This window comes from Oenanthe melanoleuca, chromosome 9 (genome assembly GCF_029582105.1).
Source record: "Oenanthe melanoleuca isolate GR-GAL-2019-014 chromosome 9, OMel1.0, whole genome shotgun sequence".
In the NCBI taxonomy this organism is placed as follows: domain Eukaryota; kingdom Metazoa; phylum Chordata; class Aves; order Passeriformes; family Muscicapidae; genus Oenanthe; species Oenanthe melanoleuca.
Window position 1 is genome coordinate 16,015,943 of NC_079343.1, and position 15,764 is coordinate 16,031,706.

General features: G+C 42.4%; 1 protein-coding gene across 4 annotated transcripts in view; it reads right to left on the reverse strand.

The window, feature by feature from the left end:
- MECOM (MDS1 and EVI1 complex locus) overlaps positions 1-15,764 on the reverse strand; it is a 321,227-nt gene that overhangs the window by 136,660 nt on the left and 168,803 nt on the right. The gene's annotated exons all lie outside the window — the stretch shown is intronic.

A 15,764-nucleotide genomic window follows, 5' to 3' on the forward strand; every position in this document is an offset into this window, starting at 1 on the left:
TTTGGGCATTAAATGGATGAGCATTGTGGAAAAAGTGTATTGTGAGGGGAATGTATAATGCAAACAGGGATGAGATAAGAGATATCTGATTCACACAGATTATGCCTTTTGTGCCCAATACATGGGTGGCTAGCAGGTCACTGTGCAGGAATTACAAGTAATATAAGCGGGCATGAGGAAGCAATATTTTAACTTGAAAGGACTTGTAGAGGGAGGAGAGAGAATTTGCATAAAACCAATACAGAGCAGATGGGAATGGACAAGCCTGCAGGTATCAAACACACGCCAAAGGAAAATTACAGAACAAGGAAGTTATTGTTGATGGCACTTCGATATCCTAACCCTATATGAAACCAAGAAAACCTCTAAATCCGCCAGAACAATCACCTCAAGGGTTTAGCAAAAAGCCCCAAGTTTCTGCTAGAAAAATATCACATTACTGCTGACAAAAAAAGCCTTATCATGCTTTCACACTTTTAATTGCTTTAGAAGGCAAAATACCTATATATGAAAAAAAAAAAAAAAAAAAAGTTGTTCTAAATGCAAAGGTTACTGCTGTATTATTGTGTGTTATCTACTTGCTATTTTTTCTAATTCTGTTTTGTGAATATGAGAAAAGGAAGTCAATGCCAGAAATATCTTTTCTGACAGCAAATATTTGGGCAAGTTTATTGTCTTTAGCCATACACCAGACCTTTTAAAAAAAAAAAAAAAAAAAAAGAAAGAAAGAAAAATAAAAGGAAATTTGCTCTGGATTCAAAGAAGGTTGCAAAGAAAAATAAATGTTATGTTGATAAGTATCAGTGTTCTAGAATTACGACCAGTCCAAGGTGTTTTCAGAGGCATGTGTCGGAGGCAATGGTAAAAAGCAGAGAAATATGTAGGCAGAAGTGTGAAAGAAGTCTGGGCAGAGGTGTGAAAATAGTTTATGGTTTATTAAAAAAGAGGCAAGAACGCAGAACCTTTCCCAAGCTGCAGCTGCCCAGCTGTGCCTTGCCCTGAGACCTTCTGCTGAGGTTATTCTGGGCAGCTGGTGCCTCTCAAGTGCCATGGTCCCTTCGTGGGACCCTTGGCAGGAGGGATGGAGGTGAGTGGATCTATTTAAATGATCGTGTTTAGAAGAGGAATGTGCAGGTCACTCCCTCCTCTGCAACAGCAGACTAATTTTATTCTGTCTGTACTCTAGAGGAATCAAATGCCTGATGGATGGAGCCTAAGAAAATCTTAATTCAGGTGGAGAATTGTAACACAATAACCCATGAGTAATTTGTTATAGAGAGACTGGGTGCTGGGAAATGCTGGGGGAAAGAAGGAAGCTGAAAGTTAGGAACTGGGTAAAGGACAGGCTGTGCTCCAGCAAGCACTGAGGAGTTTTGACTGAATCCCCACAATGATGCCACGTTGACAAACCTCTTCTCCCACCATACCCATGGTGGAAGAGAGGCTTGTGAAGCTCCAGGCATTGTGACACTCATTTTTCCAGAAATGCAGAGCTATGGAATAAAAATTCAAACAAAGCAGCAGCAGAGATGACCACAGGGGATTAAGCAAAGTTTTGGCACTCATATGGCCTGAGAATCGATTTCTGAGGAACATTCCTCAACCCTTCCTGGCCCTGACACAATTATACAGATGTCTTAGAGTGCAACCAAAACCTTTTAATACCGACATGGTGAGCTGAGACACCACTTGACAGTGCTGAGTTTCAGCCTGGCTGGACAAAGGCTGAGCATACCTCTGCGACTCAGCACCCAAAACCCAGAATTACATTTCTGCTGGATGACACTTCAGTGGTGACAGACATTAATAGCCCTGTTAAGCATAGATAACACAACCCCACTCCGGTGTCTCGCTACGAGCCCTTGCCAGTAATGAGCTTTAAAGAAACAATGACTCACGGTAACACGAATTGTCACAAGATCTCACAGAGAGGGATATGAGACAGCTCGGGGACGGTGGCACACAGCCTGCCCCTGTGCACAGCACAGCTCTTCTCACGGCAGATGAGGGCACAGACAATGCCACCAAGATGGACAGACAGCTGCGAGCCACACGGAGCCTTCCATCCCCCTTCCCAAACAATCCTCCTCCACTGCCAATAAAGTTTCAACGGCTTTTTGGCACTGCCTCCCCTCCCAGCAACTGCTTCCCTGAGTTTCTTCCCTCTTTCCTCCCAGATGCTGCGAGTCCCAGCTCTGCCATGTGCCCACAATGGTCACCAGCCACGTGCTCTGATTCTCCAAGGTGGGAACTAATGGCAGATAAAACTCTCCTCAGGATTAGACAAAGGGCAGCGTTTTCTCTGTGAAAGCCCCTTTGGAAAGCCCTCTGCTCTCACACTTCCAAGTCCTTCTGCCCCAAAGGCTGTATTTCTTAATTAAAACCAGGCATTTTCTTACCTGCAGCACGGAACACCTTGGCTCTGGAAACCCAGCCCGTCCTTGTGCAATCAGGGCTCAAGCCATCACATCCAGGTGTGGCACAGAGCAGGGCTGGCTCCAGATCTGTGCAGCAGCCCCACCGTGCAAACAGGTGAAAATACTCAAATCCTCACAAAGGAAGAAAATACTGGCAGCTTTTGTAAGGAATATTGTAAAAGATCTTACTGGGTGAACAGCAGCTCGGGAGCAATGTTTATGACAGAGCTATAAACTCTTGAACAAATTAAAAGGATTTACAAGAGTAATTTTAAATCTCAAGTCAAGCCTACTGAAAGGAGAGAGAGGATTCTCCCAGGGTCAGGAAGAAATTATAAGCATTGTACTTATAGAAGAGGCCTTAGTATCACTTCTTGCCCTGCCTATTAAAAAAAAAAAAAAAAAATTATCCTTTCAGTTATGGCAATGAGTGCACAGGAAGATCATTCCTTATCTCCTCAGTGCTTCACCTGGCTCTTTTTATAGACCCTTTGTTCTTGTTTCAGCTCACCTGTTACAAGAGGCTTTTTTTCCCCCTCATTTTAATGACCCAACACTTCAGACTCCAGATTTTAACTCTATCTCAGAGATCTGAATTCAAAGCCTCCAGCCAAACTGTTTAAAGTTCAATGGGCTTGCATACATACTTTAAGCTGGAATTAGCTTTTTTTTTATACCCATGTTGCTTCCTGTCAATATCCACTTGTTTCATCACTGGTGGACATGGATGAAAACCTCAACAACTAACCTGAGATCTGCAAAGGTCTGCATTTCTTGTTTGGCTTTAATATGAGTGCCCAAACTTCTGCTTTATTTGTAGAGATCTGTGCTGCTGAATGGTGATCAGTGAAAACTTGTGACTATGAAAAATTCTTATTGCAATGTGAAATTAAGGAATTATTTAAGATAAGAGGAACAGAGAGCTGTCTGAACACGCTGCTGAAAGCAGTTGGATCAACATCCACTGGTTAAGGCAAAGGGCCCTGAGGATGAGCTGGAAGAATGGAAAAGTTCTCTGGAATCCAATAGCAATGGAATCAGGAAGGAGGAGTTACCTAGCAGATGTCCATGGAAAATATTAGGATTGCCTAAAAGTATGGAAAATAATACTGAAGACTATAAAATATGAAAATTGCCCCTTTCTGTGAATTTTTAAACTCTGCTGTAGGTATTCTATTGCTCCCCATTAACTCCCAGAGGATCAATCCAAGCCCCTTTCAGAAGGAGCAGCAGCTCAGGCATCACCATGTGGTGTTTCAGTCACAGGAGCTTTTATCTGAACGTACACAGAAGGGCAAGGTACATGCTAGAGCTTCTCTGAGCACATAAACCATGCAAAGCTCCTTTTCTACAAACCAGGAGGAAAACTATCAACATACAAATATTCTCCACACTATATTTTTCACAGGATCTTTTCACTGAAAAGCCCCTGCAATTCTTATTCTTTCCCACTAATGTAGACTGGATAGTAAATAGAGAAAGATCTCTCCAGACACTTTCCCTTTAGATCTCAAAAGGAAATATTAATCAAGCAAAAGATGGGAAATTATGACACCTAGCTGCTAAAGTTCAGCCCCAGTGGCCAGCTCAGAGCTGATCACAGGGTACAGGTGACTATCCATCAAATGACCTATCATAACACACATTAAAATGTCTGGGTTAATCAGGACAGTAGCCAAGAACAATATTTTTCTGCTGACTTCCATAACAGCAGGTACAAAAGCAATCCCCTTGAAACACTGGTCTGCAGTCACAACTAAATTTGATTAACTAAACAAAATTCCAAATATGATTTAAACCAAATTATACCATCTCCTCCCTGCACATCAAGTACAGGATGGAGGATGCTTTCCACAAAGTAGGGAGGGTATTAGATCTGCAGAGTTTTAGGTCTGAGCTGGAAAATGCAGAGAAATCTGAGCTTAAGTCCTGGGTTGCTGCCTGTAATTGCATCAAAAAGCAGAAAGTGAGATTGAAGGTTACTTTATCACCACCTGATAGTGAAGTGGAATCAGTTGTAAGTGTGGTTATGATAACTTGTGGAATCAGTTAATGTGGGTGAGGAAGACTATCTTTATGGGGCTATTATAAATTGCTCAATTAGCAAGAGACCAGTGTGACTTTGTGCTCTGCCCATGTCGAACTTGGCACGAGGAAATGATAAAACCCTTTTATTGCTACCAGTAAAGATAGCTCACATCTGTGGGACTACTTCCTCCTGGGGATCTCCAAGCCATTCCTCCCAAGGCTTGGTGCCCACAGAGTGGCCCATCAGGGCAGGGGTTTATCCTCAGCACACAGGTGAGGCACAGAGCAGAGTGACTCAGGCACACACAGGATGTCATTAATCAGGGCCACCCTAATCAGCCCAGGGCATTAATCAGAGCTCTGCACCTGCCCCTGCTTCTCCCCAGCCCTGCACCAGGGATTCCTCACCATTCCCAAAAATGCTAACTGGGTCCCTGTTGAGCATTGAGTGGATCAGTCAGTGGAGTTTCCAGGGGTGAAAAGCAGGATTTTTTTAGTTTGCAGGTGGGTGGGTAACACTGCCAGGGAGGAGAGACAAGACTGGTGTCACCAGATCATAGTGACTCACAGGCACTGACCCAGAGCCAGCACCACCAGGCCAGCTCAGCACCCAGACAGTCCTAAAGGGAGAGATTTTATTAATATTTTATTTTCTGGGGGTAAATTATGCCCACGGCAGAGCAAGTCAGTGAGAACAACAGGCCTTGGCTGAGTGCTGAACTCAGTGTCTGGAGCAGGTTTTCAGGCACGTGCTTGAAGGTTTTACTGGAGGAAACCTAAAAATACCTTGTTTCAGTAAAACTTATTTATAAGCACGTAGCTAGTAAGGATTTTTTCTGCCAGCATGTGAACTAATTTATGATCTATAAAAGTAACAACTATAAGCACAATAAATTACTCATTTATTCTACAAAATCAAATCTTCTTATCAATGAGTACTCTCACTGCCACTGATGTATGCATTACTCCTGCTCTTAACTTGGAGTGGTTTTGTGGAAAGGATCATTATATAATTAAATGGCTGTAGACAGAATTGTGTACTCAGTGTCACAGCAAGCTCTGGCAGAGGGACATTACATTTAGTTATGTCAGTGGAAGGAAATTTCCCAGCTTTGCATCAAAAAAGTAAAAAGAAAAAATTTTTTAAAATCTAAAATTTGTCAGGCAGATGATGGATTGTTCTAACGTAACAGAGGGAAAGAAGAGCTGGGGATATATTGTAAACAATGGCTTCAGTTCAGGAGAGTCTGCAGCAACAAGCACAATAATGGAACTTTTAAGTTCTGTATCCGTAAACCAAGTGGAAAGCTGAGAAACCTTCCATCTCAGATGGATAAACTGTTTACCCAAACAGGAAGAAACACCATTAATTCTCATAAATGGCAATACAGGGATGCACAAGCTGATAGCCCAGGATGTGGACCAGGACAAATTGGCGGCGCCTGGAGCAGCCCTGAGCAAAGAGCCTGGGCTGGTGCTGCTCCCTCGGAGCCCAGCCACAGCTCCCGAGGCACAGGCTGATTTCCATGTGGTGATTTCTGCTGGCAGAAACAGGATCTAGGCATGATTCACAGCGAGGTGTCCAAAGCGATTTTGGAGGATGCTGCAGATGGCACAGGCTGGGCTGAGCCCGTGGGGCCAGGCTGGAGAAACACAGGAGGGATTCGTGACACACACAGAGCCCCAGGCACTCCCCGTGCCAGCTCAGCCCCCGGCAGGGCCAGATCCTGCCCCCAGCCCCACAGCAGAGCCACCACCATGGTCACCCAGGACACCCAGCCCTGCTCACACCCAGAGCTGGGAGAGGGAAGGGTGGTGCCTTCTCTCCATTTCTCTGGAACTGTCTGCATGGCATTAAGCACATTCTTTTCTCTGGCGTAGTTTTCCCATCTGGGAAGAGGCAAGAGGGGATAAGACTTAATTTTGTGAGTGTGTCAGAAAACATAACACTTTTATGTGTACCCAGTAATTTGAGACCTCGGGATAACAGTGCAGAGAATTATTATTATTATTATGACAGAAGGCATTTTTACTTCTAATGCAGAAGGAAAACAAATAGCAAGAGAGTGAGCTTGGAGATCTAACATTCATTATATTTGTATTTTTAAACTTTCTAATTTTTCAATAATTGAGACCACAGATGTTCACTTCCATATGTGCAACAACCTAGTTCCAACCCCTCCAGAAGACTGATTGCCAGGGCAGAAACAGTATACTAAGCAAAAACAAAGAAAAAAATATTTAAATAATAATAATAAAAATGTTGATACTTCTGTAATTTGCAATGATTTTCTCAAACCAGCCAGAATGAGGAGAAGCATTTGACAGTGTCTGGGCTCAAAGCCATGGACAGTATCCACTGCTTAGTGTTGTATAATTTACAAACTCCTGTTCTTTCAACAACTCCTCAGAAAATGAGATTGTTAAGTAAATATATAGCAGAAAAACAACTCAGGAGAACAGAGCAACTCCTTTATATCATTCAAAAGGTGGTGGCCTCTGTGAGAGAAAACAGTTTGCTGCAGTCTGCCAGAGCTAGAAGAACATCAAACAAACCAAACAACATGAGAGCTATGAAAAAAATTTGCATGCCTTTATGCACAGTAACTCCTCTGTGGTGGTATGTGATACAGAGATAGGTCCTTACACGCATCTGCCATCCTGGGACACAGATTTCATGTGACTCCCTGGGCTCTGACAATATCACATTACAAGAGTGACAGCAGTTGAGAAACACGTTGGAGAAAGGTGTGTTCGTGTTGCTGAAGCTGCTCGTGCTACTGGGCTGCAACTTGCTGGTTATTCTGGGGATTTTATTCATCAGACAGAAAAGAGCTCCCAAATCTGGCTCTTGTGGGTGGGAGTGGTTGCATCCCTCCATCCCCAGGTGCTGGAGCAGAGCACTGGGACAAGTGTGTTACCTTTGCCACAGCTGGGTCAGGAAACTTAAGGAATTGCTCCTTTATTAAACATATTAGAGACTCAGCCTTGTTTGCTTACTGATATCCTTGAAGGAAGGGAATACAAAGATGAGGGTGTGAATGCTATCTGCTATATCACCACTTTCAGGCTGCTAGGACAGTTTTATTTGCTTTATAGTAATTCATTGCCAACTTCACACATAAAAGTTAAACACGCTTCTTAAATGATAACACTCAAAAGACAGTTTTCAGAAGGACAAAAAAAAATACCCACCAGAACACAAATGTCTACTTAAAAGGGGTTAGGTGGAGGTTACAGAAAAGTGCTCCCAGCTTTGTTTCTCCTTCCCAGGTTTATTTCTCCTGGCTGTTCCAGTAAATGGGGTGACCTTGGCCACCCAAGGGACACACAGCACAGCTCTGCCTTAGCAAAGCTGGGATGGAATAAGCACCCAAAAAAAGATAGGACTCTGTAGGAGCTCATTCCCCTCTCCCTGTGGGTAACTGTGGCCCCTGTGAGCTGTCCCTGTGCTCATCCCAACCTCCTGGTGCTCCTCCCTGCTCCTCACTTTGCCCCAGCAAGAACATGGTGAGAGCCTTGATGCCAGCAGGCTCCAGACCAGCCATTAAATGCTCTGTTTTCTCTAGTGGTGGCAAGAACAGCTTAAAAAAGCTTTGCTTAAATGGAGTTATGAAAATATCAGCCACTGATCCAGAAGTTCTCAACAATCCAGTGATGCAAGGTCATTCCTAATTGCCTCCATCTTTCCTATTCTCTCTCCAGAGAATAATTACCTCAAGAAACAAAGTCCTGGTTTATTTTACTAACATCCAGAAATTCCCTGCTTTTATAACAACAAGCAACTCCCCTCTTCTTCCGCTTTGGACTAAGGAGAATATTACCACTGTCAGTTATATGTGGAGAACTGTTAACCCTTAGCATTCACTTGGTGAAAAAATAAACTGCAGAAATAATCACCTTGTGTTTAGAATTACTCAATACTGTTAAAACAATGGTTCATTTCACTTGTTTGTAAATGGGAAAAACAAGAATATGCTTCAAAAGCATTTTTTCTGTACATTAGCAGAATAAAAACTCCCCTGGAGTTGTTGTCTTAGAGCAAGGAACAGCGTCTCAAACTTGATTTTTCAAATTCAAAACAAGAGGGATTATGCAGTTAAAGCAGCCTAAACACTCAGGTTTACACAGCAGAGCTACATCACTCAATCACTATGCTGGGCTCATCAGAAATTTGAAGACTGGGCAGTAAGTGAAAAGTGGAATTTAAATTTGGTCCTACAGTCCAGAGTGACTGACTTAACTGAGCTCCCACTATTGTCATAGAATCATTATTACTATTGTATTGCAGACCTACAGTGTTGCAGAAGGGAATCTTCTTCTGCAAAACCACTCAGGAATTCTGAAGCATAATCACTATGGTATAAAAGTAATTTTAAGGGTAATTCCTCTATCACCTGCCATCAGAACAGATTATTTTCTGTTTAATTCTTGACCACCTCTGTGCTGTGCCCCTCTCCAGGGCATTCATAGATCCCGAGAGAATAATGGCACAACACAGCAGCACTGATATCACAAATTAACTTTCTCCCAGGTGAGGAAGAAGAGAGTTCATTAAGTTGGTCACCAACCACTGTAGCCAGATATTCATAACAGCTTTTATTAACAGTAACCTTTTATATTCTTTTGGTTTTAACTTTCTAACAATGCCTCTTTCCAAGGTAGCATCTTCCATGTGTAACCTGAAGCCAGAGAAACATTTTTCCAAATAAATTTGATAACAGACTTCATCAACTGATTTGCAGGTTGTACAACCATTTTAAAAATAATCATGTATCTTTTTTTTGCATCATGAGTCTGGAAGAAATGGTGTAATGTCAAGGTGTGGAAAGTGAGGTTGTGTACATTCCTACAATGGGAGGTCAGAGAAACTGAGAAGTTGCACCAGTGCAACAGTGAACATGAAAATTTCAGAGCTTGGTAGAGATATTAATGATTTTAGAAATGCAGCACCCAGTAAGACAGGCAAGAATTAAGTTTAGACTGGAAGACTACAGAGCACACACATGAACAGAAAATCTGACAGGTACAGGGACCTGCAGGAAAGAGGAAACTTGGTGCCTTGGCTCAACCTCCCTTTTCAGCCTCAAAAGCCCCTGCAAGCCCACAGTGATGATTCCCTGCAGAAAGAAATCAAGAGGACAGGCTGAGGGAACGAGAAGTCACTGATCAGCTACATCTCTCTATGCAAAATTACTGGGGGGACACATGCAATTATCCATTAGCAGTGTGGATCTGTTAAGCTGGCTGTGCTATATTCTAGAGCATTATTAGAGTTACAATGCTCTTTTTTGAAAATGAATGTTTTTTCTTCTCACAGCTAGATGTACTGCTCTGATGTGGAGAATATTTCTATTGCCTGAGTTTGGGACAGGAGACCTGAGGTGGTAGGAAATGCCTAAAGTGCTTTAACCACTTTTACCCCAATGTCCAACAGATTTACAAGGATGATGGGGTGGTGAAAACCCAATTGTTTGGCAGAGTAGCAACACGTAGGGAAGTTGCTATTTGCAGAAATTTCCATTGTGCTGGGATGGTCTCACACATGTAGCAACACCACAAACACTGTTACTTCCAGAGAATATTTTTTTTTCCCAAGTATTGAGCAAGATTATGACCCAGAGTGAGTCAGCAGGCAGAAGTGTGATAGGGACGCTCCCAAGGACGCCCTGGAGTGAGGGCAAAGGTTAGTGGAACAGACCTACATTGTCATTGCCATCTGAGAATGGGTTTTATTTGTGTACAGCTTATTGCTCCCCATTAACAGCACCACTGCTTTGGCTGGGGATCATTTCATAATAGCTACAGATAATGCAAACACTGGCACACCTTTCCCAGGAACATCACCTTCCTGGAGGTGTCTGCATTCTCCTTGCCAGATGAGCAAACTCAAGTGTCTGCTGCAAAGCTGATTGCCTGGGTGCAAATAATCCTGACTGACTTCTGCCCAACCTGCACTTGGAAATTATTATTTTATTATTAACAAATGTGAAGGTCAAAAAATTCGTTTAGATAAGTCTGCTTTTCTGGGTTAGTCAATCTTCAAGCCAGGAAACACCATCACTGGTCTAATGGTCTTTTATGATTTCCTGAGAGAGCCTCTTATCACAGTTATAGTTTGTGAAAGACAGTGGACTTTCTACCTTCTGATATAAAAATGATAATGTGTATTCAGTGCAAGCCTTGGCCTGTTTAAACTAGGAGGAAGCAGCACATCATCTGCCCATCTACTTCTTTCCTATTGTTTGAATTTTGGAAGCATGTATCAAGCTTTTCTCAATGAATATAAGAAAGTTTCTGCACTTTGTGTGACCCTGCTGAACTCTGCAACACCGACTTCTCAACACCCCTGCTGAAAAAAAGCCACTAAATCTTACAAACTATCTCTTTGTTGTCTCTTGCTTTTTCCCAGCCCCTCCTTCCAATCTTACCCAGCCAGTTGAGCTGCACTTTTCACCTCCTCTGTTGACATGAAATGAAGTAATCACATTTATTTGAATATTCACTACAGATCTTGTCATCATTTCAGTTTATTAGCCAAGAAGATAGTGTTTCAAGAGCAAGTCTTAAAACTTTACAACATGGATCCACTCACTCGCTAAAAGCAAAATAAGTGAATTAAAACCCCAATTCATAAAGCAAATAAATGTCATGTAGACACACCACTGAAATCAAGCCATGAAAGCTAATGAGCCTGCAAAACAGGAGGACAGAGCCTGGAAAAAGCTCTAAAGGCATCTCCAAAGAACCCCAGGTAGCTTTGCAAGGATGCTGCAATAGCCAGTCCCTCTGCAGAGCCTGGTTCCCTCATCCACCACAGGGAAATGGGGAAATCCAGAGGCAGGAATGACAGCACTTCCAGCTACAGGCAAAAAAACTTGGGAAATATATGCCACCTATGTATTTAAGTACACATGGATGTAAAAAAAAAAAAAAACCAAACACAAAGAAATAGATGCAGCTTTTGGGGTGCAGTGTGTACCGTGCTATGGTTTACAAATTTTCTTTTCTATTACCATGTTACTGATAGTGGGATGTAAAAATTGTTGTACTTGCCTAAATACACAAAAAAAGAGACAGATATAGAACTTTAAGGCTTCCCTTGTTGTACAGGCAAAATACACAATACACACATTATCCATTTGACAGTCTGAAGCTGTGGACTTTAATTTCTACAAATAATTTACAACCTACATAGGAAATGATGGAGTGGAACTATCTTTGAGTGAAATGTTGTTAAATCTGGCAGTCCCTTTTAGTGGCACATCTGCACTGAATGAAAACTACCACAGAGAGAAGAGGGGATTTAAAGCCAGCAAGAGAAAACCAAATTTTAAGCACCTTTGGAAGAGCACAGGGTCGTGACCTTGATTTGTATCTGTTCTGAGGACAGAGGAGTCAGTCTTTAAGTCTGTCACTAAAGCACTTTCTTCAATTTTTAAATTTACTGGGGAGCTGTTAAGATAAGGACAGGGAGTGTGATGGGAGGCTGGGTCCATTCCCCCAATAAAAGTAGTGAAAGTGTCTTTCCAGCTGCTCTCTCTGTAATATTTACAGAAGAACTGAGCAGAATGCAAATCTCCAAGATCATTACTGGAGTCTTCAAGTGATTTTGGGGGCAAAATACCTTTTTTAAATGAAGACTGGTGGAATCAAGCTGCCAAGATCCAGACACTACTGAAGATTAAGGATGCTGTGCACCCTCCCAGAAAGAGGAGAAAAAGTTGAAGGCCTGTTGACAAATGACTTTGGAAAGAAGATATTGTTTTCCTCCGAGAAAAATGGCATTGAAAACAGATTTTTGAAATTGTCTGGACTACTGTATCTTGTTGAAGTCTACAGCCCATGATGAAACTCCAGCTCTGTCTTGTTATTCTAAAAATCTGCTCTAAAATGCTGGTCTGAAAATGCACATGATGGACCACATAAATTGTTTGTCTCTTATAAAAACTCAAAAGGTTTTCCAGTTTCATCTTTTGGGGTTTTAATCTTTTAAAAGCATGTTCAGATTATACTCATTTGATTTTAGTGAGATTGGGCTCTGAAATAAATGGGCTGTGCACACACACTAACACATGTGGAATTCCTTTTCAGTAATCCTCAAAGAGGCTTTTGACTTTACTTCTGATTCATCAAAAAGAAAAAAAAAAAAAAGGCACCAGTGAGCAAGTGAGATGTGCACAGGGATTTAGATGGCTCCAAGGTCACCACATACATTTACATAGGAAACACATGGCTGTGGGAAAACCTTTCACTTGGCTGTAAAATGGGCTCCTGGAGGTGTTTTTGCAGAACCTGACTCTCAAACAGATAAAAATGCTGTGAATCAAAGGCCAGTTGGAGAGAAATGGAATCTGAACTAACAAGGCAGCTCATCTGCAGACTAACACCACCCCAGAGGCAAACCCACAGCTCTGGGGACTGAGCCCACCAGCATCAGCAGGGCTGGCTGGCACCCAAGGGACAGCCCTCACCCTCCTCCCAGCACTCTGGTCACCCTTGAGGGTAAAAAGAGGCAAAATGGGCTGTGGGGCAGCAACCACCAAGTTATAGGGCAGGTCTGTGTCCTGTTCCAGGAGGAAGCCTTCAGCAGATGCACAGAGCAGGAAATTATGGGAGGAGCTGGAGGAGGAATTTCTGCTCCTGGATAGATCTCAGCCTCACCTGGAGCTGTGAGAGGGGCTGAGCATGGGGCTGGGGACAGCTCTGGGAAAGCAGGACATCCCCTGAGCCTCAGAGCAGAGCCCTGCCCGTGCTGCCATTCACCCCTGAGAATAAGGGGAAAGCTCCAGCTATTGTCCAGGTCCTGAAAGTCTTTTATGAGAGAAGAATAAGCCTGAAATGCAACAGCTTTTTTTGGTGAAGGAAGCTTCACGTGACTCATCCATCACAAGCTTTATTATTGCTTCAGACCCTACTGCAGGTTTACAATCAGATGTTTTAGGGACCTCGCATTTTCCCCGTGAAATATTCCCTGCACCACGTTTAGAGCTGACAGGCAGGTGGTTGTAAAGTCAACCATAACACTCAGGGCTGGCAAGTTCTGCCTCAACACGATAAAAAAAGTCCATTATTAGTATTTTGTGATTAATGATTGTATATTATAAACGTACATTAATAAGTATAACATACTCTCAGTATTTTATTGCTGCTTTTATGATATGACAGGCAAATCTATGAGAGCATGTTTAATGCACTCACACACCCATATTGTGTGTGTAATTTACACAAACTGTAGAGATGGCTTAAAATGCATCTGAAAAGGACACAATCAAGGTTGGTAGGACTCCAGTGTAACCCAAATTTTTCCTCATGGTTGCATCTTCTAAAGGAAGATTTTTACATTCTTCATAATCTCCAAATTTCTGCAATTTGGCATAACTGAGGAAGGTAAAATTAGGGGGGGGGGAAATAGTGTTGGAAATGTAGTCTTGTGAAAAACTCTGCAAACTTTAAAAATATTATTGCATTCCAATGCAGAGGAGAAAGGGAAATGCTTTGAGGTATCAGAATTAGTGTCTTGTCCATAGAATGGAAAAAGCAGAATTTAAAACTGTTTCAAGTTCCTTAAAGTGCTCATTTTGCTGAGCTCAGACACAGATGCAGATTTGGCAACCTGAACTCGCTTGACCAGCCACCACCTGCAGCCAAGGCTTAGAGAGATAAAGCAGCAAACAGGTCATTGCATCAACCAGCCCTCCACATTAATTATCAACTTCCCTGGCTCTCAGTCAGGTCTCCAGGCTTGCAGCAGCTCCTGCAGAGGGGAGCTGCTCTGATGGTCTCTGGGGGATGTTGGCTGTGCTGAGGCTCCTGCAGCCCCAGCTCCTCCTGCCTTCAGAGCACCTTCCTGAGCAAGGACCAGCTCTCAGCCAGGCTATTTTGTCCACCATTTACCTTTCACTTTTCATTTCTCCCTATTGTTTTCACGTAAGAAAAAATTACCCTTCCTCAATATGTCAAAATACATCATCATAATTCATTGGACACACTGTTAAAAGAGAAATGTGTTTCAAACATCTGGATAAATGCACATGTGCATGAAAATACAGCACCCTTGGCAACTGCATTTGTTAGCAGCAATTTGCAGGGGCAAATTCCTGGCTGTAGGAGCAGCAGAGACATCCACAGATAAATAGGCTTCTGGGTCAAATTCCCTGAGCTGCAGAAATCTTTGTTTGCAGCTTATCAGTGTCATGTTGGGGTTCCTCCTATTCAAAGATAGGTGTGCAGTTAAGAAAGCAGGAAAACCTGAGGGCAAACTAAACAGAAAAAAAAATACAGGGTGCAATGGAAGCCCTTACTCAGAGTGAGACTAAGTAATTTAGAGAGATTTTAACTGAGTAGTCTTGTCCAAGAGTAAAGATGATGTGAGCTCAGAGGCCACAACCTATATGCTACTATAAAATAGACGACAAGGTGGTCTACTAATAAATGCTGACAAATGCAACTTCTTTTTTTTTTTTTTTTTTTTTTTTTACATTAAGCATTTCAGAGTTTTCCTGCCTTTTAAAAGCAGTGTTTTTCATGCATGGAGTGGGACAGTTCACATGTGGATACAGAATTGTGGATCCAGGGTCTGGTGTTGCTGTGCAAGGTGTGCCCTCCATTCAGCAGTGCTCGTGCCAGCAGCAGCTCCCAAGCTCAGCCCATGTGGTAAAATCACCCTCAGTAGAAATCTGGAGCCTTCCAAATGATGAAAAAGGCATTCATATAAACTGAAGGGATCTCTGACACATTTCTCTTCAAAAGGAGGAAAAGACCCCCTTCTCCCATGGCATGTTCTCTCTAAGAACTTATATTTCAATCAATTTTTACATTATTAATTCAGTCAATCATGCCAAAACCCCAAGTCCCCCAATGCATTCTTTGATTACAGATGAAAAAACGTGTACAAGAGCCACATTTTTAGATGTAGCCTCTTTCAGTGGGATTTATTTCTCCAGCCAGCAGAGCTGTCTTGGCCAGCAGTCTGACCTGGCAGCTCTGGGTTACAGTCCCTGCAGGAGTCGGATGCTCAGCTCTGCTAAAAAACATCACGTGGAAGAACTTGGTGGCAACTTCTGAAAACTTGAGCTCAAGGGACTCGTGCCATAGCATGCAAAGGAGTGGGGGATAGGGCGTTTTTATCTTAAACCTGTTTTAATATATGCTCATAATCACACACGAGCAGCTCATTTGTTTCCAAAGGTGATTATCTAAAATCAGAGAATTTTACTGTTAGTAAGGATGAGCTTGCATAAACTATACCCAGCTTTGATACAAATACAAAAAAGCTTTTGGGTTTGATTTTTTTTTTTTTTTTCTTTAATAGGTAGG